The sequence below is a fragment of the Athene noctua genome, chromosome 4 (genome assembly GCF_965140245.1).
Source record: "Athene noctua chromosome 4, bAthNoc1.hap1.1, whole genome shotgun sequence".
Lineage (NCBI taxonomy): Eukaryota > Metazoa > Chordata > Aves > Strigiformes > Strigidae > Athene > Athene noctua.
In genome coordinates this window covers 50,621,263-50,647,267 of record NC_134040.1, presented here as the reverse complement: position 1 = coordinate 50,647,267, position 26,005 = coordinate 50,621,263, and the positions used below count along the sequence as shown (strand labels likewise).

The window sequence follows — 26,005 nt, the reverse complement described above, 5'->3', positions numbered from 1 at the left end:
TGACTAGAGGAGTCACAGATGCTGCAGACCCCAACTCCTGGGACAGCAATGGTGGTGCGACACCTGCAAGACTACCGAAGGAGATACAAAGCCTTTTCGTTTTGTCACTTGGTGTGAACTTTACAAGGTTTTGTGGAATTTCTTTGGAGTACAATGCACAATATTTTAGCCTGTTACTGTTACCCTTGTTTCAGGTTGTAAGGAAAGTGCAAATCCCCTTTGAAATTTGACAGGTGATCAATCCAAATGTACACACATGTACACGAACAGTGGTTTACTCTGTAGGGAAGAGTCATAGCTACTCCTTTCCTTCCTTTTAGGATGACTGCTTTGCCTTGAACATTACGATTGCATGGGTATTCATGAAATCAAAATTATAATAGTACATTTAAATAAATAAATTTTATGTGCTTCATGGTACACAGGTCCTGGACCCAAATACCAAGACTTCTACACTATGATCACCCTCAAAAGGGTGCAAGAAGATCTCTTAGATTCTAGTACCAATCCCAAATTATTTAACCATCTCTGCAGAACCTATTGCAAGTAATACACAGACTTTCCTATGCTCAGTTTGTCCCAAACCATTGCCCCTGCTACTGTAAGGGATGAGGGACCATGCCGCTTTCCATGCCAGAGCCACTCTATGAGACAAGACTCTTCACACAGAAACTCAAACATGTTTTACTGACAGCATTAAAGAAAAAAAATTTAAAACCTAAAGTAGCAACTCAAAGTTGTCCTCCATTTATTTCCTAGGAAAAACTAGTACACGGGGACAGGCACACTGGAACAGTCTGACCATGTGGTCCAGCATTTTTTTGGCTGTATTCAGTAAGGGACACCTAAAGACTGAATGAACAAGGGACGCATAGGATGACCGTCTATTCCCTGATAGCTTTCTCCCTCCATGTGTGGTGTATTCACAACTCGTTACGAAATTCTGGTTAGAATTACCAGATCTGAAAGTGCAGGACCAGATTCTCTTTCCCCAGTGGTTTTACATCAGCGCACGTGGCTCAAGTTATTTCAGTCCCACCTGAGGAGGTTTATGCTTCTGAAGAAAAACAATTGCTTTCAACATGTCTTTCTCTGGCAACTAGTTATATTTAACACACTTCCAGGTTCCCATGCCTTGGGAAAGAGGTACTGTAAATCACTGACAACAGCATAGGAAATCTGTTTAAAACTGAAGAGTGCTTTCTGAGCCTAAGTAAATGCATTTTTAAAGTCCTGAGTGGCTGGCTTACTCTCCCGCACCATTTGCTGTGGACTAGAATCACTCAAATGTTTCCATAGTGTCCTGATGCACTTAACATGGAGAATGAGCCATTAGTGAAGAAGGCCTAAAGGCAAAGTTATTCAAAGTAAAATCCCTTATGAGAAACACACAGGCAGCTCACCCAGACCTCTGCAGTCAAATGCAAATGCAAATCTTTCTCTCACCTGGAATAAGAAATAAGCATGGAAGGCCAAAAGCATCTTCACAGGAGCCTTGGCCTTTGTTCTTTAGATTCTGCAAAAATAACAGTGTACAGCTATGTCTGTCTTGATCTCTTCCTGTAACCTTCCTCCAACTCAGCACTTGGAAGTTTCCTCCTGAATATGAGTCTGACAGCAGTGTGGCAGCTGTTCTTGATTTGGGGAGACCTGGAAGGATGTAAAGGTGTGAAAACACGTCCTTTCAGGATCCTGAATACAGAATGAGGGTGAAGACTGGCTTTCCTGCTACCTCATTCCCTCTCTGCACTTTGACACTTCCTTCTGATTAGCAACTAGATCCTAGCTGCATGTTTGCCAGGAAGCGGTGGGCAGTGGCGATGGGGGTTAGACACAGACTCGTGCACAGGGGTGGGACAGCCTGACACCAAACTAGCAGGACTGGCAACCCCTTGCCTGGAGATGCCCACATCCTCTGTGCCTTCTGCCATGCTCCAAAGAGCACCTACATGCATCCATACCCTCGTACTGCCCCACACAGCAGCTGGCAAGCTGGATGCAGAAGATCATAGAATCACAGAACACCAGATTGGAAGGGACCTCAAGGATCAACTGGTCCAACCTTTCTGGCAAAAGCACGGTCTAAACAAGATGGCCCAGCACCCTGTGCAGCTGAGTCTTAGAAGTGTTCAGTGTTGGGGAATCCACCACTTCCCTGGGGAGATTATTCCAAGAGTTAGTTGTTCCCATTGTAAAGAATTTTCCTCTTGTGTCTAGTCAGAATCTCCCCAGGAGTAACTTGTACCCTTTACCCCTCATCTTTACCATGTGACTCCTTGTAAAAAGGGAGTCTCCATTTAATTTGTAGCCACCCTTTAAATGGAGCATGATAATAATATTTCCCCTAAGCCTTCTCTTCTCAGTTCACTCAGCCTTTCCTCACACAGCAGGCTGCCAGTCCCTTGATCATCTTTGTGGCTCTTCTCAGGACCCTCTCTAGCCTGTCCATGGCTTTTTTGTAAAGTAAGAATTTGTACAGTACGTGCCTTAGAATACAAAAAATATTCCTTCCTCTCCAAGATATTCACAAAGCAGGCCAGCCCATCACTGCTATCCCTCCAAATTCCTATTTAATCTCTCCCCACCATGCACTTCATCATGTGGAACAGAACAAAGAGGTGCCAGGAGGTCATATTTTCCTGACCTGTTTACTCTGATGGGAGTACCACAGACTGAGTATCTGCTGACAGTCCAAAGGGAGCCATGCCTGCCCCTTTCCTGGAAATAGGAGTTCATAGCGGGTGAGAAACTTGTTGTGTCATTGACAAAGCTGGAACGCAGAAGAGGAAAGGAGGGGGATGAAGGATGTGCTTCTCCTTCATACCAGTTCTGTGACCTCTGGAGAGAAGCAATCAAGAGCTCTCCCACCACACAGTAACACATTTGAACTTCATCTTGAAAGAGTAGAGAAAATCTCTTGTTCTGAGGTGCGTCAGCTTGCTGAAATGGTGTACAAGAACCACGCTGGTAACCAAGTAATGGATTCCCATCAATACAGAGAGGATTTCTGTGTGATACAGATTAGTACGTTCCCCTCTTCACAATAAAGTTATTCCTATCTTGAGTGCAACAAGATGTCCTGGAGCAGCAGGGGTCAGGGCACTGTAGGACACAACCTCTGTAGTCCACGACTACTCTGTGATTACAATGTATTTATTCCTCTCTGCTACCTATATGAAGTACCAATACCTTTACGTTCCATAGTACTCTAGAAGCAGAAGTAATAGTGTCTTGGGAAATAGATCTTGCCTGCTGATGCGGCATTCTCTTTTTTATGCATGACACATGTAAGTGAAAATAAGTAATTAGAAAAATCATCATGTAATTGGAACACTCTGTGCTACTGGAAGAAATCTCCCTTTCATATTAAACAATAAAATGCCATCACTCTGCACTATGTGCATATTTCCTTACTAACAGGTTCATTTCCACAAAAATATTGAAAGATATTGCTTGTAAACAACCCACTAATATTTACTCAAAACACACTTAAAACAACCTGGCCTGAAAATATTGCTGATGCTGTGAAGACACTGAGTAAAGTTATCTCAGCTTGTCTTTCTTTGGATAAATGGTTTAAAGAAGAACCAGCACCACCCTTACTGAGTGTGATCACTCCTGAATGTGTGAAACAACATACCCAGCCTGCCCAAAAGCATTTGAGGAACATTCAAGTAACAATGTAGATGATAGTCTGTCAGTCTTTCAAAACAGTGTGGTCTCTGGGTGTTGACCTGGGGGAATAAAAAGTAAAAAAACAATTCAAGGTTAGATATTCAAGTTTAGCTTTGAAAATTCATTTTGATGTTATCCATGCCCTGAGATGAGCCCTGTATTTGCCTGCTTGGAGTGACCAAACAGCTCTGAATTTGTCTTTGGCTTGAGGTTTGCTAGGGCAGCTGAGAGAATTGTACTGGAGAAGCAGGAGCTATTTTCAGCTGAAAATCTGGGGAGCTGAGGTGCCTGATTCCACCTTGTATTTGTAACCAGAGCTCCCTGCCACGCTTCAGCCCTGATGCAGCCCAGCACTGCCCATACACTCCATCACAGGGGATGTGCGTCTGTTGGGTGGTTTAGTGCTCCAGTGTTGAACTGTGCTGAAGCCACGTTCGGGGCAGATGCATGGGCTGGGTTTGGGGGAGCCAAATACAGTTTTGCTGTGTCCAGCCCTGTTGTGGGAGAGGACGGCATCACTCCCCTTGAGTTTTGCAGGCTCAGGGGAGTGCCAGGAGATCCCTTCACAGGGCAGTGCTGCCATTGGAGTGGTTTCACAGCACAGACATCACCAGATCAAAAGCAGCACTGTGAAGTTTGCGGCAGTGTGAAGGTTTCACCCACCCTACTGTGGGGCTCGACGGGCTCTTGCTGCCAAACCGTCCCCTGCAGCAGGCACACAGGAGACAACAGCGGCAGCTCTGCAGAGAGTCCTCGGCCCTCGGATGCCCACTGCTCTGTCACTGTCCTGCCTTAAGTTGCTCTCTTCCCTCTATAGGGTGTTGCCATCAGAAAATAAACCACTGGAGCTGTTCAAAGGCCTCTGCCTTGCTCGGACTGTAAAACCCAGGGGTGCGGGGCTGTTCACACAGCTCCCAGCTCAGTCACTGGAGCTGAGGCTGGCTCCCAAAATCTGGTGACCTGGTCAAAGTCGCCTGCCTGTGGACACCTCCAGCTTGGCGATAATTGCCAAGAGCCCTAGTCCTGCCTCGCTGGGGTGGTTGCTGGTGGCTGACAGCCTTGGGCAGCAGGTCGTGGGGCAAGGGACTGCACCAGAGCCAGAGGTGAGGGGCCCGGGCTGCTCTGAGCCCCAGAAGGCTCCTTGAACCCCTTCCAGCCCATCCTCATCGGGAAACAGCCCCAAAGGTCTGCCTCGGCTGGGGGCATCCCAAAGGTCCTTTTGTCTCAGACAGCCCCCTGGCTGCTCAGCAGCGCTGGAGGAATTACTGGATTTTTGCCAAACATAAAAACTGCCTTTCAGGTTACCCCCTGTATTTCACCTCATAGTCACATAACCTGCCCTGCTGCTGCTGAATTTCCTGTTGTTTCTTTTTTTTTGTTTTGATTCAAATGCAGGCAGAGCCCTCCCCCAAACCTGCCCCCTCCCCAGAGCAGCCCCAGCTCCAGCACCCACAGGGCTCACACTGGGGAGTCCCCAGCACCTGGCCCCAGAGCCCCGAGGCTTCTCACTCTGATGAGGGGGTCCCTCAGCAACCCCCCTGCTCTGGGCCAAGGGGGGTGGGGACAAATTATTGCCATGAGTTGGTCTCCTGCCACTTTCATCTTTTTTTGTTTGTTTGTTTCAGGCATAGTTGGGTTGGGGGGGATTGTTTGGTGTGGGGTGGTTTGTTTTTTTTTTTAGGCAGGGGCTTTGTGGGGTCAGTTTTGCTGCTTTTCTTCCCCCAGCTGTCCAGGGGGAGGGCAGGCAGGTACACAGCTCATCTTGCTTCTCTTGCGCCTCTACTTTCTATGTATGTGATTTTTTATTTCATTGCTTCTCCTTTTTCACTTTTTTTTTTTTCATTTTTACCTACTTTGGTTTGTTCCTCTTTTTTCCTTTTCTATTTTTTTCTAGGTTTTTACATTTTAAATTTTTTCCCTGTTTTTTTCTCTTTTCTTTCTTTTATTTTTTAATCTGTTTTTTCCTGTTTGTGGGTTTGTTTTTTTTTTTACTTTTCCCCCTATTATTTTTCCTTCTTTCTTTTCCTTTTTTTTTCTTTTCTGTTTTGCTCGCAGTCTCTCCCAGCACATGGGGCAGCCCCACAGGTGTGGGCACTCCCTGGCCAATGGGAAAGGGCCTGCACCTGAGAGGGAAGAAGGGGATGTGACGGTGGGTGTGGATGCTTTTGGGCAGTGGGGGTGCAGGGAAGAGGCTGGGTGTTGTTTAGCCCCCCCAGAGTGCAGGGAAGTTGCTGTGGGTTTGGGTTTTGGTGCTACCTTCCCTTGCTCTGGGCTGCCTGCAGCCCTAGCAGCTCCAGACAATAGGTGTGGCCAGAGCCTGCAGCCATCCCCAGGGCAGCAGCTCCCCAGTGACAGCTTTGAGGGTCTCCATGCTGGCCATGGGGATCTCTCCTTGCCCTGCTGTGGGGCTGGAGCTGCCAGCTTGGCTGTGCTGCTGGCAGGCAGCCCTGGAGAGGGGCTGTGAGGAGCCCAGCCACACCAAGGAGGCTAGCCCTGCTCCATGGGTTTGTGTCCTGGCATCACTGTGAGCATCCCTGGTGCTGGCTGGGCTTGTGCCATGCTGCAGGGCACCACTGAGACTCAGGACTGCACATTGATGCTGTGGGACCAGCCTCAGGGTGAGCCCAGTACATCACTGTTGGTGTTTGCCAGGGAAAGCATCCTGTCATGCCAGCCAACACAATGGGAGGGCAGACATTTCCCCAGCAGGGAGAAAATCTGGCAAGATGCTTGCTCCTGGGGATGGAGGGCCCTGCTCCAGGGAGCACTTGGCAGCACCAGCCCTGGGATGCTCCTTTGGCATGTTGTGCTGCAGCTGCTGATGCGACCACACAGGATTTTCCTCCAGGACCCCTGGTATGATGCCAAGGAGCTGCAAGACCAGGGACACACAGGGACCAGCTAGGCTGCCGCCACTCGTTTTGTCAGGATTCCCCCAGCAAAGGGCCTGGGGTGGCCGCACAGAGACAGGGGTCACTTCTGCTGCTGCAGAGACCTCTGGGGACGTTCATAGCACAGGAGAGTTTATTTTCCCTCCTCTGCACTCTCCGACACACTCGTGCTTTGCTAGCACTGTGAGCCTGGGCACCCCCAGCCCAAAGCAGGGTAAAGCTTTTTCTTTAGAGCTGCTGAGGCTTTCCCTGTGTAGGTGGGGAGCACAGACCTGTAGCCAGCACTGCAAAAATTAGGCATCTGGTGAGTAGTTGCCTAAATTCTTAATTAATTACAGCAGTAGCCTCTCAGGGCTGATTTCTAGGCTCTCCCCAGGTGTGGGTGGCTCATCTGAGGTGCTGGGCTGGGCTTTGGGGAGGGGCCTTTCTGCTCCCCAGCACTGCTGCAGCCCCTGGGAGAGAGACAGCCCCATGGCTCCTGAACACGGTAAGGAGCCAGGCGTGAGCTCGGGGGCTGCCTTCTGCCCCTGCGGCAGGACACGGGGTGTCACTGCCCCTCCCCAGCCCAACTTCTGCCTTGCTGGGGACTGCTGTGCCTTGGTGATCTGCTTTTCTCTTTGAGTGGTTAAAAAAAATACATTAAAGCTAGCTTGTTAAGTAGTGTGTGGGAATTGGCAAAAGTCAAGTCTAGGCAAGCAGCCAGAGTGGAGTTAGCATTGCACAAAGGCTGCTGAAGTTTATGTGTGTGTATAGATGTGTGTAGATGTGGGATGATGTGATGGGAAGCAAGGTGAGGCGTGTGCTTAACCCTACTCAGGGAAGATGGAGCACATCTGTGTCTCCTTGCTGAGAGGAGTGCTGCTTCAAATGCAGAAAGGGCTCTATTCATTAGCTATATAAACTCAGGCCCTATGAAACCCCCCCACCAAGCCAAACCAAAAGCCCCTCAGCTCACTGCTGGCCTCTGATGGAGCTGTGGGTGACTTGGGGCCAGGGGCTGTTGCCAGCTGGGAGCTGGGTAGGGGGCGGGTGGGGCACGCTGGCATCTGCCTCCCAAACCTCAACCGTCTGTCTCTCCTCCATCACTGGCAAAAGAACAAAGCCAACGAGACTGATTCGGTGGCTTAGCTGGAACAGGTTGGTGTAGGGAAAACAGCGCTGTGTGTCTGTGCCCATGCCTGGCAGTGTCTGTGTCGAGCCGGGGCCGGGGACAGGACGGGGCTGGAGATGGGCCTCTGGTTGTATTTCACTTGGTACCGATCCGGTGACCCGATGTGCTGTGCAGGCCGAGTTTGTACCTGGTTTTGCTGCTGTGGGCTCTCTGCAATAATGATGTTGTATGGAATAAAGCTTGTGCCGCACTCCTGGGGCTGGTGCTGTGTCTGATGGATGGAGAGCAGCTTCTCCCAGGAAGCAGTGGGATGGGTTTCCCTGCCCACAGAGCTGCCTGGGGCAGGAGCACCAGCCTCCCCGCAGCGCTGCAGCAGCTGCACTGAGTGACGGCGAATAATGTCATTGCTAAAATAATTCAGATAAATGCATCCAAAGGCAATCAAGCCACTCCTGCTTCGTTTGCCTGCCGACGATTCCATGTGGGTTTTCCATGGAAAGCTGAGAGGTGCGTGTGCCCCTGTTTGGGAAATCAAGCTGGATGGGGGGGAGGTTTATGGCACAAAGGGCTAAAGGGCAGCAAAAGCCACCTGTGATCTCCCCACCCAGCCTGGGCTGGGGTAGCACCTGGGGCTTTATTTCCTCTGTCCTTTTCCATGTTACACCCTCATCTCCAATCTCTCCCCCAGCCTGTCTGGGGTGCTGTCAATCACCCCCTGGCCTGCCTGGCACCCATGGGTGAGGATCAGCCTGGTTGCTCCTGACCCCGGGAAATGCCTCCCCACCCTCAGCGGGGATATGGAGCTGTGGGCCGCGATGGAGCAGGGAGAAACAGGAGTGACTTGTGCTCCCAGGGAGGGTTTTGAGGCTGCACCTGCGGTGCTACCATCCTGTCATGGGCTGGGCTTTGGGATGTTTTGTTGCTCTTCTTTCTGGGAAAGGTTTGCTTCTGGTAGCTAGGATCCCGACATTGTCACACTCAGATGGGTTTAAAAATTAATTGAACAGTGATAAAGAACAACAGGGAAGAGGCAGACGTGTCCTCCTTGCAGGGGGCTGCTTAAATTGTGCCCCTCAGCTCCTGTTGCTGCCAGAAGCAGCAAAGCAGCCGGCACAGGGGCAGTCGGGGGGAGCTGGTCACCGTTTTCCAGTTCCAATGGAGATGCCACTACCTTTACAACTGGTTGGCTTCCACAAACAGCAGCTCTGAAGCTGGTGCCAGCAGAGACCCCCCCTGACCAGAGCAGCGCTCTGATTTCAGGGTGCTGCTGTTCACTTGCCTGGGTGCTGTGGGGGCAGCGGGAGGGCAGAGCCGGCCAGGCAGTGAGCAGCCTCCTAGCTCCCAGGGGGGTGTCGCAGCAGAGAAACCCCCAAAGCCCCTTCCAGAAATGTTTCTCATAAAAGTAAATAGCTGGAGGTGTATTGTCCTGCCCAGGGGCTTTGCCCAAGGTCTTTGTCTCCCCATGGTCAAGCTCCCCTTTCCCCCTCCCCAGTGGCTGCACCGGTGGGATTTATCTCACCAGGCTCAGGCTGAAACAAGGTGAAGTGGTTTCTCCCAGGAAGCTGGTTTAGGCTGAGCCTATGGAAAATCATGGCCATGGCCATGCAGCACAGCTAAAGTGTGCTCAGCCCCGGCTCTCGGGTCTTTCTGGAAATGTGGTGCCGGGCCCCGGGGAGTGCAAGGCTGAGTTTGCAGGCGCTGCCTCAGGGCAGACCCCAGCCCATCGCCCTGGTGCCACTGGGAGTGCTCTGTGCCACGACAGCACCCTCCCTGATCCCTAGAGCATCTCCTTCTCTGCTGGCTTCCCCACTTTCAGCCTCCTGTAGGCAGCCGTTTCAACCTCCACTGCAAAGCAGCAGGTAGCAGCCTCTGCTGAGTCTTTCAGAGCCAGAGGTGACACAGGCGATGTATGTTCAAAGCTGTGTCATTATACTGCTCACCTGGAATAGGTGAGCAGCTTTTCCACAGATCCAACATGCGACACGGCATCAATCTATAGGTGTTTTGTGCAGGGTAGAACTTCTCCTCCTTGACACAGGTAGAGATGAGAGCCGTTTTGTGGCTCCTGCAGTGAAAAGAGCATCCAACTGAACAGCGCCTGCTTTGCCACAGGTGCCCATAAAACCGGGCAATGCCCCCGGCAGAAAGCAGTGATGCTCATGCCAACTTGGCCTCATTTCTTCAAGGGTGACACCCAGAAAAGCTGCATCATTCTCGCTGCTGTGACCCCAGGCGTCAGTCCCTGCTGATGGGGAGATGAAGTATGGAGAGATGTATGGAGAGACCAGCAACAGGGTTGTGCCTGCACAACTGTTTGGCCAGCCAGCCCTGTGCCCTGCGCTGTGGGGCAGGAGGGGACGGGCAGAAGGCAGGCTGGGCTTTGCGGCAGGCGCTGCAGGGCTTATGCATGGCAAATTTGGCCCCAACCCTGCCCATGGGATGCAGCTCTGTCTGGACCGTGGGCAGGAGCATCCCCGAGGTGCCCTTGAGGGGTGGCTCTGGCTGCAGGAGGCTCCGGAAGGTCCCGCTCTGCGCCTTGCACCTCTGTAACGCATTGGCCTCTGACGCTGTGTGGATCTGGCCTCCGGCCTGCTGGGCCAGGCTTATCTTGGCAGCTCCACACTCTTTCCTGGCAGCTACAGCCCTGCTGGCCACAGGGTCAGGGTCTCCTCCAGGCTGAGGGAGGAGAGCAGCCCGAGAGTATTTACCCCCATCCTCACTGCCTTCAGGATTCCTTTTCTGACTGAAACCCAGAATAAATGCCGTTTCCTGCACCCACCTGCATTGCCAAATGGGCAGGAGCTGTAACCTGCCTGTGGCCGAGACGAACCAGCAGCAACTCCCAGCCAGAGCTGCAGTGGAGCACTTCCCAGCTTGCTTTTTTTCAGTCCATTCCAAGATTTTGTGCTTATGGTCATCTGCTCAGGGGACACAGACTCCCCTCCTGGCCGAGCTCTTGTCATGTGGGGTCTTGCAGTGCCAGTGCCAGGCTGGGGTGTCCCTTGCTCTCGGTGCCACCAGCCCGGGCTTTGCTCGGCCTGTCGCTGCCCAGCGAGGGACGGTGGCTCCCTGAGCCCCCGGGACAGGAGCCCATGGCACAGGGCCACAAGAGCCCCACGGCCCTCACTGCCAGGTGCTGGCTGCCATGAGATTTGGTCACATTCAGCCTGTGGCCGAGTTGGTGAGCGCTCACCTTGTCGGCAGGAGATCTCCCAAAAAAGGGAGGCAGAGTCTTTACTAAAGCTGGAAGCAGCCATTGAGCTGCAAAGAGAGCAGGGAGTTGAAGATAAAGCAATTAATTACACCTAAAATTGGTGCAGAGGAGAAGCCTCTCCTAAGTGCTACAGCTGAGTTTAAATGAGAACTGGGTAATCCTGATTGAAACCAATGTAAAAACTAGTTTGGGGGGGTGTGTGTGCATTTGACTCTGTACGTCTCCCCCAACCCTTTGTATATTTTGCCTGAAGAGTGAGGAAAAGGAAAGAGAAGTGGAAATGAGCGTGAGGACGGTGACTCAAGTGGCTGATGTGGCCTCTCTTCCCATGTTGGCCTCTCGTGGCGGTAGGAAGGACGCGCTCTGTGAAAGGCTGGTTTCTTACACTGAAAGGGTAGGGTTTGTTCGTGTTAACAGGGAAAAACCCTTATTTCCTGACCAACCTGGAATGGTTTGAGTTTTACAAGGCACATGGGAACCTCCTTTTGTATCCTGGGCTGCGTTTGGTTGCTGGGTAAAGGAAAACATCACCGCTATTGTATTGTACTGTACGGTATTGCATTCCATTCTATTCCAGACCTGAGCTGTCAGTGTCAAGAATGACACCATAAATGTGATTTAGTCTCAGTACTGTCCCTTATATGTGATAGATATGGAGAAAGATGTGGAGATGAGAGAAAATCAGCACCTCAACCCAAAGCCCATGTCTGTTGTGGGTCACGAATAAGCTGCTGCTGCTGATGGTGGGTTTATTTGTCATGGTTTTCCCCTTAGGTGCTGCTGACCCGGCACCACAGAGCAGCTTTGGGCTCAGAGAGAGAGCGCCAGGCTGGGCTCAGGGTTGCTGGGGCGGGGGGCAGAGCAGAGCGTGAGCCCCCGGCTGCCTGGGTCAGTGTGGGCAAGGGGCTGGAGAGCCGGGGCTGCGGGTCATGTCAGGTCTGTGGGCACTGGCCAGGGGACGGATTGGGGCTCCAGCAGGGGTGGGCGTCTGAGCCATGGGGCGCACAGCCTGGCCCACGGGGGCTGGGGCTCAGTGGAGCCAGGGCTGGGCCTGGGAGAAGGGCCCTGGCCAGGGGCAGCTGAGCTGAGAGCAAGTCCCAGGCCTGGCCTCGAGACAGAGACCAGGTTCTGCACCGTGGGGCTTGAAACCAGGTTCACTGGGCCAGTTCTGGGTTACAGAAACAGAGCCCGAGTCCTGTGTTTGGCAGACTCAGACCTGGGCTCAGTGGCTGGTGTGGGAACCAACAGTGAATCCTGTGGGATCTGGGGCTCAGGCACACAGAGCTGAGGCAGTTACACGTGTTCAGGTCTTGGAAACAGAGACTAAGTCCTGTGTGTTTGGGGCTTGAAACCAGGCTCATTTGGCCAGGTTCAGAGCTTAGTCTCTGTTTCTAAGTAAGTCTTGCATATTACAGTCTTGAGACCAGGCTCATTTGGCCAGTTTAGGGCTCAGAAAGAGAGCCCAAGTCAGTTCTGCATTTTTCAGACTCAGAACCATGCCCAGTGGCTGGTTTGGGGATTAGGCACACAGAGTTGAGACAGTTACACGTGTTCAGGTCTGGAAACAGAAACTAAGTGCTGCATTTTGGGGGCTTGAAATCAGGTTCATTTGTCCAGGTTTAGAGTTTAGGAAAAGAAAGTAAGTCTAGGGCTCAGGAACACAGGAGTTGAGACAGTTACACATGTTCAAGTCTGGAAACAGAGACTAAGTGCTGTGTTTTGGGGCCTCAAAACAAGGCTTCTTTGCCCAGATTTAGGGCTCAGAAACAGAGTCTAAATCCTGTGTGTTCAGGGTCTTGAAAGCAGGGTCACCAAGCAAGACTAAATGTTGTATTTGGGGGGCTTAAAACAGAGACCAAGTCCTGCATGTTTGGGCTCAGAGACTAAGTCCTGTGTATTGGAGGTTCAAAACAAGGCTCCTACGGCCAGTGTCAGAACCGAGCAAGAGCTTAAGTGCTGTGTTTTGGGGCTTGAAACTAGGTTTACAGGCCAGTTTAAGCCTCAGAAACAGACACCAAGTCTTACACTTGAGAGCTTCAAGCAGAGCCCACAGCCGCCTGCTCAGACACAGAGAGGGCTCCGCGGGCTGTTTCGCTGGGTCCCGGGGCGAGGCCGGGCTGCCCCCGGCCAGCGGGGAGACGGGCCGGGCCCGGGGCAGGCGGCGCCGGGCGGAGCCCCCGCACCCGGGGATGGGTCCGCGCCCGGGGCAGCCCCCGCCCCGCCGGCCTTCGCCCTGCGCCTGCTCGGAGCCGCCGCCGTTGTTCCGTGACGGCGGCACCGGCAGAGCCACGGCTCCCCCCACCGCCGCGGCGGGGCCGTGTCCGGAGCCCCAGCGGAGCAACCCCCGCGCGGGCAGGCGGCAGGAGCGGGCGGCGCGCCCCGCGGCCAGGCCCGGGGAGCGGCTCTTGCAGGCCGCGGCGCCGGGACGGAGGCGCCGCGGCCGGTCCCGGGAACCCCGGGTGAGGCCGGTCCCGGTCCCGGCGCTGCCGCCTTTCTCCGGGCCGGGCCCCACGCACCCGGGGAGGCGCGGACACCGGCCGGTTCGCCCCCAGCAGCACCGAGAGATCCCCGCGAAGACCAACAGCGGCCCGGCCCCCGCCTCTCCGCCCGCCGGCTCTGCGCCACGCCAGCAGAAGCCGCGGCCGGGCCGGGCCGACGCTGCAGCCCCGCGCACCGGTAACGGCCGCAGCAGGGGCGGGGCGGGGCGGGGCGGGGCGCGGAGGGGCGGGGCCGGGCACAGGTGCGCGGGGCGGGGCCCGATAGAGGTGCGAGGGGGCGGGCGGCCAGTGCGCGTGCGCGGGGCGGCCCGAGCTGGTCTGGGCGCGCGCGGCCGCGCCGGAGCCCTCAGTCGGTTCCTGCCCGCGGCGGCGGCGGCCGGTCCGGGCTCCCGCGGCGGGGCCAGGTGAGACGGGGGAGCCCGGCCCGGGAGCGCGGGGCCGGCCGGCGGGGCAGGGGCCGCGGCGCCGGAGCGGAGGCCGGAGGGCAGCTGCCGGTTCCCGTCCGGCCGCGCTGCCGGCGGCTCCGCGGAGGCGCCGGCGGGTCTCGGGGCACCGGGGAATAAAGCGCCGGAGCCCGGCGCCCCCCGGCCTCGGCGCAGCCGCCCGCGGCCGGGCCCGCCCCGCGGGTCCCCCCGGCCCGTTCCCGAGCACCGCCCGCCCCCGCCGGGGCTCCCGGGCCCGTCCCGCCGCCACACGCGGGCCCGGGGCGGTCGGGGCTCAGCCGCGGGGTGTTGGGGACTCGAATCCTCGGGCCCGTTTGGGGTCACGGCAGCGGAGGCTGAGCGGTGGGTGCTGGGAGAGGAGACCCCCGGCCCGGGCCGGTCCTGGGGCTCGGAGCAGGCCCAGGGGGGTGGTTTGGGGCTCAGGGCCGGGCCCAGTCCTGGGTTTTCCCCGAGCAGGAGCTGGGCTGGGGAGACGGGAATGAGCTCAGGGGGCTCCAGAGGGAGGGGAACTCCTGGGGGCTGGAGGGGGGATGGGGGTCAGGTCGTGTTGGTCCCCAAAGCCAGGGAGGCTGGCATGCACCAGGCCGAATTAAATGTCTGAGATAGTCTCTGGGGCGAAAGACACTTTTCACACCATCTTTTCGTGTACAAACACCAGAATAGTCATTGAACAATAAACACAAAGTAATCAGTCAACATGTGTACAGGTATGACAGTGATTGATTTACAACTTTGTTAAAAGCCAAGGTGGTTTTAACAAGCATAAGCTGCCATAGCTGGAGGTGAAAACAAGCTAGGGCCACAGAGAAACTGGAACTGAAGATGATCTGGAGATGGAAACAAGCTGCAGCCAAAACTGAACTGTTCACAGGCTGAACCAGAACAACCAACCTGCAAATGAGCTGGAGCCACAAGAAGCAGGAGTTGAAACTGGACAAAACCATTGTCCTGGTTCAGCTAGGATAGGGTTAGGTATCTCCAGCCAGGTTATTCATACCATGCTGGCTTCAGGTCCAGGGGCGGAACCTTTTTAGCTGGGTGGGTGGTGGGAACCTGTTTCCATGACCAGCTAGCAGTATTTCTCTGTATATCATTTGTCTTGTTCATTGTTATTGCTGTTTATTGTTATCATTGCTACTGTTGTTGTTCAGATTGCTTTATCACTCTGTTATATTAAATTTCTTCTTATTTTAGCCCAGGTTTGTGCCTAACTTCCAGCCCAACCCGGTGGGGGAAGGGCAACGGCAATGCGCTCTCTGGTTCGGGCAGGGCTTAAACCATTACAGCCATCCAGGAGCCAGACCTGAGGAAAACAGGAGCCCAAAGCCGTGCTGTGCTGGAGCTGTGCAGTCCCCACAGCATGTCCTGGCCCCCTGGCTTCTTCCTGGGGTTCCAGCGCTCCTCCTTCTGTCCCTGCGCAGGTAGATGGGGGACAATCAGCTCCTGGCAGCGCAGCCTGGCCCAAAGAGTCCCTGGGGCTGCTGCCCTGTAAACCCTGCTGTTTCCCAGGCACTGGCAGCTCTGCCCGACCCCTGAGAAGCAGCAACCCAGCACCACACACCCAAGATGGGAGGGGAGGGAGAAACAGGGACAGGACACCAGAAACATCCCACTTCTCCTTGGAAGAGTGGGCAAGAGCCAGGATCTGGCTAAAAACCCACCTGCCCTGAGCAGCAGCAGCAGGCCCAAACTGGGAACAGTGCCAGCAAGGTCTGGACCAAACCCCAACAGTGCTGGCTCCCAATGCCCCTCACAGCCATGGTCCCCCGAAACATGCCACCCAGCCCTGGGCAGCACTGCCCCTCCAGTGCTGGGACCCCCCTTCCCGCCCTGGGCCCTGCAGGGAGCTCTGCCAGGGGACAGCACCCACCCTCCCCATCCCTCAGCCACCCTGGTCTCACTGTGCAGCTCAGCTGCTGTCCCGGGACACTCACCCCACCAGGCACATCCTCCCTGCCAGCATCCCCGGACACTCTCCGCCCTGGGGCTACACTCCCCACCAGGTGCTGGGATGAGCCCTCCCCGCACGGCCACGCGACCAACACCTCCCGAGGGACCAGCAGCACCAGGACAGCCGCTGCTCCTTGTGCCCGGCCAGGCCGGCTTCACCCTCTCACTGACAGGGTTGCAGGAGACACTGAAAGTCCCTGGAGAGGCCTCTGCTCGCACCACAGCATCATTTGAGCTGAAAAATAAGTTTTTAGGTAAAACCACGGCTTCAAACACAGCTCAGAGGCACCCCATGGGAGCAACCTAATGCTGCCAGCTCTGGTCCTTGGGCATCTCCCTGTGCAGACGATGCTGGGAAGGGCTGAAAGGCTGAAACCCAGTGGAAACCAGTCCCTGCTGGTCTGAGCTCTCCCCAGCTCTGGCAGAGCCAGTGCCAGGCTTGGGGGGGGGGGGCCTGTCCTGCCAGCAGTTGCTCTGACAAAGAGCTATGGAGAAGAAACCAGCTGGTGCCTGCACCAGGGGGAGGGAGCCCAGCAGCAGGAGGGGGCACCAGCCGCCCTGGGAGATCCCCAGTTCCCCCAAGTTTCCTTCTCCCCCAGCAGACACGGCTGGCAGCCAAGCCCAGCAGCCACCGGCATCATCAAGCAGGGATAGATCCCATGGTGGAAGTGCGGAGCTGCCAGGGACCCCCAGCTCCACAGGCGAGCTGCAGCTGCTGCCCCCCGAGAGGGGATCCCAGAGGCCCGGTGCTGAAACCTGCCAGGAACGTCACCAGGCCCCAACTGGGCACTGGGAGGGGTTCAAACCGTGTCAGAGGTGCTGGGATGCCAGTGTTACCTCAGGGTGTCCTTTATCCTTCAGGGACAGCTCTCAGCTTCCACGAAGCAAAGTCCTTATGTTCAGGGCCAGGTTGTCCTTTAGGTTGCTTTACTTCCGTGTGAACACTGCCCACGTTTCCAGTAAACTCCACCACCCCATCATGCTGCGGTGCAGAACGGGAACTAGTACAGAGCAGCAAAGTTAATACGTTTTCACACAATAAAGACTCACTGATGACATTGCTAGGGATGGGCATTTTCTTAACAGCCCCAGGACCAAAGTCCCCATTCACCAGTGGTGGGAACAGCCATGGCTGCCCTGATGCTGGTGGCTCTGGGAGTGAGCCGCCCTCGCACCCAGCACACAGCAGAGCCTCGCGGAGCTGCCAGAGTGCAAGCAGCACAGTGATGGCAGCGCAGGCAGCACAGCAGGCAGCCAGGAAACATCGTGGCCCGCAGCCAGTGCTGCACCTGGCCACGGTCACTCGTGGGCTCCTGGCAGAAACCCAGTGGCTGAGTGCAAGGTCAGGCACGTGGACTGGAAGGGCTCAGAGAACAACATGGGACAGTAAAACACTCTTGTTTTCGGGGGGGGGGGGAAGAAAAGCAAAGTAAAAATGAATGCACAAATACAACAACTGCTGTACCAAGTCAAATAATTAATCTTAAATAATTTTAACTTCACACCTTAACCATAACTTGTGCCTAGCAAGCACACACAGGGGACTGAACTGCTGTTTAAACACATCAGCTAATAAACTGCATTAATCAAGAGGACACAAAAATGCACATAATGACACCCTTAAACTCACCAGAACTCCTGCAGAAAGGTTGTTCTCATTTGGGTGACCCGAAGAACCGCTGCAGCGGTTTTGGTGCCAGCCCCACGGCCCCCAGCAGCTCAGGGGACCTCCAGCCCTGCCCAGAACCAGCTGCAGCTCCTGGGGTGTTGAAGGAAGAAACAAAAACTGTTCTTCAAAGTAACTGCCAACAGCTGAAGCTGAGAACCAGAAGAAACTGCAGACAAACCCAGGCAACAGGTGGAGCCAATGCAGGTGCCTCCTGCTCTTGGTGGCTCGCCTCCTGTCTTCTCTTACTCACAGTGATCAGGGCAGTAACGAGCATCTTGTCTCATTTCCCCTCTTTGGAGAACCCCAGGAAATTCAGACAGTCCATCCAGTCTCGGGGTTTGGATGCCAAGGCCGTGCCCTGATGTCCAGGGAACACCCCACAGTGCAGCCCAAACCATCCTGGCCTGGCCGGGGCTGGCAATGGGTTCAGTCCCGAGCATCGTGGCAGATCCAGCAGTACCACCATTACACGGGGACCATAAAATCTGCACCAAAAATGCATTAACTCACCAAGGGAAACCTCAGACAGGGCTCCCAGCATTACTGCAGAGCCTGCGCCCACCCGACCCGCCAGTCCCCAAGAGCTCCCCCGGCACGGCAGCACCCCCAGCCGTGGCCCACACCTCAAAGCCCCCCGCCCCGGAGCCCGCACGGGGGGACACCCGTGTCCGGGCCCGTTGCCCCCGCGGGGACGTGCAACGGCAGCGGCTTCCTGCGAGGCGGCATCTGCGCAAGGGGACCCCGCACCCCGGGCTGAGCCCCACGTCCTCGTATCCCAGCCAGGCCTCGACACCCTCTAAGCTCCAACTCGGGGCGAGCCCCAACACCCCCCACCACGGGCACCCCTCAGACCCAGCCTGCGTCCCCCCCACTCCAAGCCGCGGCCGAGCCCAGTGACCCCCCAGCCCTGCCTAGGCCCCGTTCCCCTCTCACCGCAGCCGGGGCACAGCGGGGCCCCCCAGGTCACCCACAGACGGGCTCGGCGGGCCCCTCCCCAGGCAGGGTGTCTCTCTGAGGCGCCACCCTGGGGCGACGGCCGGTACTGCGCGCCCGGGCTTATGGCAGCCTCGGGAGCGAGTCGTCCCGACCCTCGCCGGCCAATCAGCGGTGCCGGCGCTTCAGTGGAACAGCCAATAGCGAGGCGGCGCGGGGGCGGTCCCCTCCCTCCGGTGACGCCGCCTAGCGGAGGAGAAGCAGCGGCGGGGCGGCCGCTGGACGGGCCTCCTCGGCCCTGCTCCGGTCTGTGACCCCATTTCTGTCAGAGTTTTTTAAACCCTCCTCTGACGCGGCTTGGCCCTGCCTGGCGGCTGCGCACACAATGCAGGCCCTCTCCCCAAAGTTCTCTAATCCTCCGCATTTGCACTGGGAAGGCAAAAAGCAAAGCAGAGAGCAGGCTCGTCAGAGCACCGTCCAGCCCCTCCGTCCTGTCTACGCTGTGAGGGCACCAGACAGCCTAAAAAGTCTGTTGGATACCAGCATCCTATAGAACTAACCTGGCACCCTTTTGTAATGGAGCCTAACTTCTTGTTAACAGACACAAAACCAGACTAAGGATTGGTGTTTCAAACCCGACAGCCTTTAGTCAACCACTACCTGATGGAGGGACCTCTGAGGTTGTTGCAAAGAGACTTAACACATAGATTGCTTCCAGGTACCCATTTTCAACAACCATTCCTCGTAGTAGGAGTAACGTACAGTGACAAGCTGGAGGAAGGGGACAAAATGTGACATTCTGAAACACTTGGGAGCAGAGAGCAAAGGAGATCCAAGCTTCCATTTCTCTCCAAACGGAGCAAGCTGTCATGACAAAGCAGCCTGTACCGGGTAGCTGGACTGAGGACACACTAGTCCAACCGCACAGAGCATTAATAACATCCCAGGGCAGACAGCCACACTGCACTGCCTGCATCTATTACAGGGGCAATGGGGCAGGCAGCAAGAATTTGCAGAGAAAACAAGTGCTGTACCAGGAATGAGGTACTGTGAGAAAATAATTTCAGGACTGCCTGAGGACCTGAAGTCCAGTTGCTGTTAGTTTCGATGAAAACTGAATAACTCTTTCCCTCAAGCAATGGTGCAGCAGCGTAAGGAAGTACAGACAAGTCAGTTTTGTACTGACAAAGGCAGAACAAGATACGTATTTCTTGTAGATGGATGCATCCATCCTGCAAATAAGAGAAAGCTGATAAAAGAAACAATCTACAGATTGGTGTCAGTTTGCCACAAGTGAGGTTAAGCATAGAAATGAACCTAAAAGACGGGTTTGCAATTGCAGAAATCGTCAGTTTTGTATGTGGTCATTCCCTTCTAAGCCACAGCAAGTCAGTAAAACATCTTTCAGAGTCAGAAATTAAGGCAGGAATGAATACATGCCAAAACCCCATTCCAGCTGGATTTTCACAACCGCAGTCCTCCTTTGTCTGTTCAGATTGAAGCCCAGCCATTTTTTTTCAGATGCTGTGTTTAGAAATGTGCTTATAAGCATCCAGGACTTCCCTGCACCTCTGATGTAGTCTTCCTGTGGCTGAAATGCACTTTTCAAGGCTGTCCACCGTAATGTCACATTTGGTTAACAAAACCAAATGCTGAAGGTCTCAGGTGCCTCACATCAAACTCCTCTGGTGTTCTGCAATCACACTACATCTTACAACCTAAACACACATACATCTGAACTGCTGAGCCCACCTAAGCTTCTGCACTCAGCTTCTGGAAGTAATGTTTCCCTCATTTCTTTCCCCTCCTAAAGAAGTCCATACTCCCCAGCCACCAACAAAGTCATCCCGGGCCCATTTTCTTCCCTGAGGAACCCTTCTGACACAGTAAATCTCCAGTTTACAGCTATTGACACTGGCTACAGAAAATTACTGTAGCTAAAACCATTTTCCTTTTAAATTCTCATTTAATAAAAGATGGAGAGAAAGGGCAGTTATGCCACACCAGGAGGAAGGAGAGTATGAAGTGTAAAAGCTGGCCATTTTAGTTTCTGAAATGCCATTCAGGCAACCTTTTCCAGTGTTTGCTCTTTTCCTGCCTGCACAGGTCAAAGAGTATTTGCTCACACCCAACGAATATCACCATGTCAGGATGGCTGCCCAGGAATCTCACTGTCTTCACTGAGAGTTCAGAATTCACATGGGAGCATTCTTTTCAAGCTGAAAAGATCCCATATTAGAAAAATTTGGTATTACATTTTGTGTATGTTTTTCCTGTGAAAAAGCTAATTTCCTACCTAAATTTGGTCATTGCCAGCTTATACCCAATAGGTTCCCTTTTAATACTTTCTTGTAGTAAACATATTGGTTTTGTTTCCTGGTATTTACTTCTGAGATTCAAGAAGAGCAAAAACCAAGATGCTGCCTCAGCATGTGCTGTAACAGGCTACACAATGAAGAGCTCTTTGCAGCTTCTCTCCTACACAGGGTGTCCTCTTCCAGTCCTTCAGCAGCATCTCTGTCAATTTGTTTTAAATTAACCTTCCTGAACGTGTGGGCTTTGACTAATAGAGCCCATTCCAGGTGAAGGCTTTATAATACTCTGGGAACTTTGAAAATCAGAAATACTTCATGTCATGCTGTCCTAAGATCCCACTGAGTTACTAACTCGCTCTTACATTCCTTGAGTTAATAAACCCAGAGCTTCCTTCTTCCCTGGCCTTTCTTACTGATGAGTTCTCAAACTTAACAGCCAGAAATCATTGCTGCAACATAAATCATGGCCTTACTCTCAGTATGAAGTTTGATACCATTTTTATTATATTACCTGCCAAGGCCATCCTCCCCTCTCAGCCAATCCTCTCACAGTATGTGACAAGGGCACACATGCCTGTGACACTGTGCTTGAGAGGACAGGTAACCCCCTCTAAGAGGTGCAGTGGCAGACACAAAGCAGGCAAGCTGCAACTCACATGTTATTTGAAAAACAAAACAAAACAAAACAAACAAAAGCACTTCCCCTGAGCTGCATATGTTTTGGGAATGATTGCTCCTGTATACAGAGGAGAGGGGATCATTATCCTCTGAGGCTATTGTAAGCATCTATAATGACATCCCACACAACAGCAACATCACAGTCTGCTTCAGGACCTACAAGAACAAAACCACATCTATAACTGCAAGCCTAAATATAGTTTATCTCCTGTGCAGCAACTTCCCCTTTAACAACTAAAACCTTTCAAATTATGAGAAGAAATTAGACCACAAAATAGCCCCAAAATGCATCAACACTTTGAGAGCTGTTCTGAGGAAAACAAAGCAAATATTCACACCATCACATCTGCAAGCAACTCACCTGGACACAAATCTGAATCCTGCTCTGCTTGTTGCAGATTCCCATACCCATGGCAGCAGCACATCTCGGTGTACATACACATGCAAAACAGCACTTCCAGCTGAACAGGGACATTTCAATTTTTTCCTGGCAGAAAAGGCTTCTTTTGAATGAGGTGTTTCAATTTTCAGATTATTTCCTTTGTCGGGCCGGATGGGACTGTTACAAGCCTCATGATATATTCCGAGGTGTATAACAAAATGTATGTACCTAATCTAAGTGTGAGATTGATGCTCCCATACACAGAATCCATAGAGACCTTCTTGCTTCTGCTACAGCCATCCGTGCTGCTGGCCACAAATCATGACAGCCTGGTACTTGCTCTTAATGTGCTTGAGATGAGTCTGACATCTGGAAAAGCTGAAAATGTTTCTCCATTGTCTGTCTGGCCCCACATTTATTATTTGAAATGGCTTTTTCTAATTTCAGCTGTTGTTGGTTGATTTGAAGGACAGTAAGCAAATCAAATAGTAAACATTTAGTTCATAGTCTGTGCCCATCAATTGTTTTCCTACTATCATAAGAAAATAAAAAAAGGACTGAACTCACCACATGGTCAGATCTAAAGGTATGGATCACAAAAACTGCTGTGTGTAGGGTAACTCTGTTAACAGCACATACACCACACACACACTTCTCACTGCTTGCCCTCACTGTGCGTCACTGCAGAGAAGACACTTGGACACATCCTAAATTGAGATGATGTTTCTGCCTCAGCCTGCACTGAAGGATGCTGACCACCTTGCTGGGAATCCAGCACTGGAGATGTCAGAGCTAATTGGTTTCAGGTGCTGGTAGAGGCTTTCAGAGTGCCCCACCAGGTCCCCATCACGCTGATGGCCTCCCCTGGAGCCTCCACCATCCACACACCCTTCCCAATTGGCCCCAGTTCTGCATTTAAGCTCAGGCCAAGGGGCTTATTTCTTATTTCAATAACAGCTTTGTTATAAACCCTCTTTTTTCTTATCATTTGATTTTAAATTTTTTTTAATTGCTGTCTTTATTTTTGTCTTTTATTTGGATAGTGTTATTAGACTACATTTGACTCCTACTTAGGTACTGTAGGGTTATGGAGGGGGAAGGTGTCCTAGTTTTCTGCTGCTGTTAGATTTAAGTTTTGACTTCCAGTTTTATTGTAATCTAGTTTTGTTACCTGATTTAGTGGTAACATATAACTTAATGACTTTCTTTTACTTTTACTGACTGATAAAATAAGGCTGGAAAGTGTTTTTTTTGAAATATATGTGTAAACTTTTGCCTTATTGCTTATACCTAGAAATGCACAGTCTGGTTATAGCATTATGGTATAACTTCTTGTTGTCCTCATTTCTGGCAAGGTTTCTATTACCTGCTTAAGCCTAGTTCAGATAAAAGGGCTGGCTGGTTTGGTAACCTGTACCCATGGAGGGGTACTCTGGGGAATGCCCTAAGAGCAGGGACACTCTTTCCATTTTAAGTCAGAGCCCTGTAGCTTTTTTTTGCTCTGGATGTGGAGATGTAAATTGGACCTCAAGCACTCATTAGCCTTCTGAGATTCTTTTTCTCTACCATTTAGCCATATAGGGAGAGAGAAAGCTCCTAGTAATCATGAGATAAATATTACCAGCTTTGGCACTGATGTCTGCCCAGGAGATGGATTCTGAGGAGGCAGAAACAGGTAAGGCAAAACTGTAATCTCAGGTACAAGGGCCAACTAGTTTAACCTGGGCCATACAGTTTGTTCTTTTTCCCCTAGTTCCTGCTGCTGATTTAAAAGCTACCCTTGCCTCCTCACCAGAGAGGCTTGATCTAAATGCTGTAGCTCAGCATGCAGGACAAGAACCTGAGAGTTGCATGCTGTGCTGGGGAGCACTCAAGTGCACTGGGGAACGATCTGGACTGCTGCTCCCCCTCAGCTGTAATGGCTGGGGGGGTGTCAGTGGGATGCTGTCTGTTAGTCCCTGACCCTGATAACAGTCTTCCTAAGGCAAAGGGATGCCTCGAAGAGCAGAAGGGGGAGGCTCTACAATGAAATATATGCAAGAAACCGAGCCCTGATGTACAAATCAGGCATCCCCTCCACCCCAGGACAGGGGTGGTTGCCAGTGACAGCCCTCTAGTCCCACGGCTTGGAAGCTTTGGGCTATTCTCTCCAGTCCCTCCTTCTCTCTCTCCTCCCTGCATCAGGCAGGAGCTGCAGGGTCTCTTGCCTCTCTGCTGTGCCTGGGGCTGCAGCCTTCCTCCTCGATGCACTGAACAAGCAACTGCTGTGGAGCTCTGGCACCTGTAAGTGGGGGTATCCTGTGTGTGTGTGGGGGGGGGGGCTGCTTTTAACTTGAGTTGGGCTGTTCCTCCCTCTGCTGTAGCTGTGAGCTGAGTTAAAACTGCAGGTGCTTTGTCAGCAACAGGTTTTTGTGTGAGATGTGGGATGCTGATTCTGCTCTGAGATGACAGAGGGGTGCTCCAATTTACCTGGGGACATAATACTGCCTGCATGGGGCTACTGGTGATGCCAGGCATCTGCCATCTAGTAAGTAAGCCCCCCTGCCCCAGCATGCTTCTTAAATTGGTCCCAGGGAGTACAAGGCTGCAATACTGACCAGTTCATGTGCTGGGGGGGTAGGGAGTGGCAGTAGATGCCTCTGACTCAAATGGCTTTGTGATACAGAAGCTGGGGGGGGGGACACACAACAACACTTGCCCACACCCCCAAGAAAGGACCAATGTGTGTGGTGGGGTGGGAGGGCATCTGCATTGCTGCTACTGAAAGTGCAAATCTAAATGGGCTGCCTGCTTAATCCCTGTGCAGAGCTCCAGGTTTGTATCAAGAAAAGCCTGTTGCTTCCAAGAGACCTACTGTGGAAGAGGGGTGAGTAGAACCATTTATGTAACTTGCTTTGCTTTTTCCTGAGTGACTCTACAGATGGCTGTCAATTTAAAGGAGCTGAAATAATATTTTAAGGATCAGTTGTCAAATGGTCCTAGTTAAAACCTGCCCTGCTGACTCTGGGAAATTTATATGTCAGGAATCAGAGTTATGTTAATTTAGCTGTGAATGAAGGTGTGGAAAGCCTAGTAGAGTATTTTAGAGCAAGTTTTGTGTTGGCTCTACCTCTAATAGTCCATACTGTATTTCTGTTAGTGCTAACAATGTAACTGTGTTCAGGTCAAACACCAGATGTGCACAGAGGAGAATTCAACCTGAATTTAAATGTTATTTTGAAGGGAATCAACATGAATACTCTATTTAAAGATACGTTTGGGATACATTTTGGGTCAAGGACAACCCGTTTTATCCAGTGAACTACTCATTTCAGTCAGAATGGCTTTCAAAACAGGTGACTTCAATTTTTTTCCTCGGTGACTAAGAAAAGTTTTACATGCTCTTATTTTGCTTTTGTATCAATAGCAGACTACCTCCAAGCTCCAGACAGTTCTCTCATATTGAAGTACCTTATGTTATCTAACTCTGTCTTCAGAGGACTAGTGCCTTGTTCTTTAAATCTGAACCATACTCAGGAGCTGCAAAGTATAAAATGCAGTGGGATCAGTATTTTGCTGGAGAAAAGGTAATTATTATAATTGAATGTAACTCTCTGCAAGGGAGAAACACTTCTTGAGGCTTGCAATTAGGTACCTGTAAGATGGCATCTCAAACCAAAGGAATGGATTTATGCTGCTGCTTTTCTCAAAAGGAATATCTTAGCAAGGAAAACCTCTAGTCCTCACAGCTTGAGGCAGAGCAGCAATCAGATTATTTTCCTTTATGTCTATTGCACATCCTAAATCCTGTGTTGTGTTGATGTTAATCTCCTTAATAAGCATCTCGGTAGAACTTCTTTGCTTCCACAGAAATCTAAGACTCTTGAAGGTTAAAAGTTGACGTTATGTAGCATGTGGTTTGGTAAGCAAACTGTGTAGACCCTGGACTAATATGTAGATCCTTGCAAATCCTCATATGGTAGGCTTCTGTCACCCTCATTTACTTTGTTGGCATATGGACTTATACTTTTGCTGAATCCACTGGGGCTGATGTTATGGTGATGAAGTGCTAAAGGCAAAGGTACTCAGGTGCTTCTTAAGAGGACTGCAGAGAGGCAAGTGGGTAGCAAACTGTCTGGAGTGCTGTGGCTATTGCTGCTGTACCAGCTTGCAGAGCTCTGTAAACAAGGAACAAGAAGATGGGGAGAAGACTGTCATGAAGCTGCAAGTTAATTGAGCTGGGTCAACTACTTCCACAGTATTGCTC

The 26,005-nt window shown here is 52.3% G+C and overlaps 1 long non-coding RNA gene across 2 annotated transcripts; it reads right to left on the bottom strand.

Moving 5' to 3' along the window:
- Positions 1 to 14,919: 14,919 nt before the first annotated feature.
- On the bottom strand, positions 14,920 to 18,489 carry LOC141960236 (uncharacterized). 2 transcript variants are annotated; one of them, XR_012633586.1, is made up of 4 exons: positions 18,385 to 18,489; positions 17,413 to 17,936; positions 15,767 to 16,783; positions 14,920 to 15,245 (listed from the first exon to the last, which is right to left on the bottom strand). It is a non-coding gene; the product is annotated as an uncharacterized LOC141960236 (long non-coding RNA). The 2 variants fall into 2 exon arrangements; XR_012633585.1 differs by lacking the exon at positions 14,920 to 15,245 and having other exon boundaries at positions 15,721 to 16,017; positions 16,620 to 16,783.
- Positions 18,490 to 26,005: the final 7,516 nt, after the last annotated feature.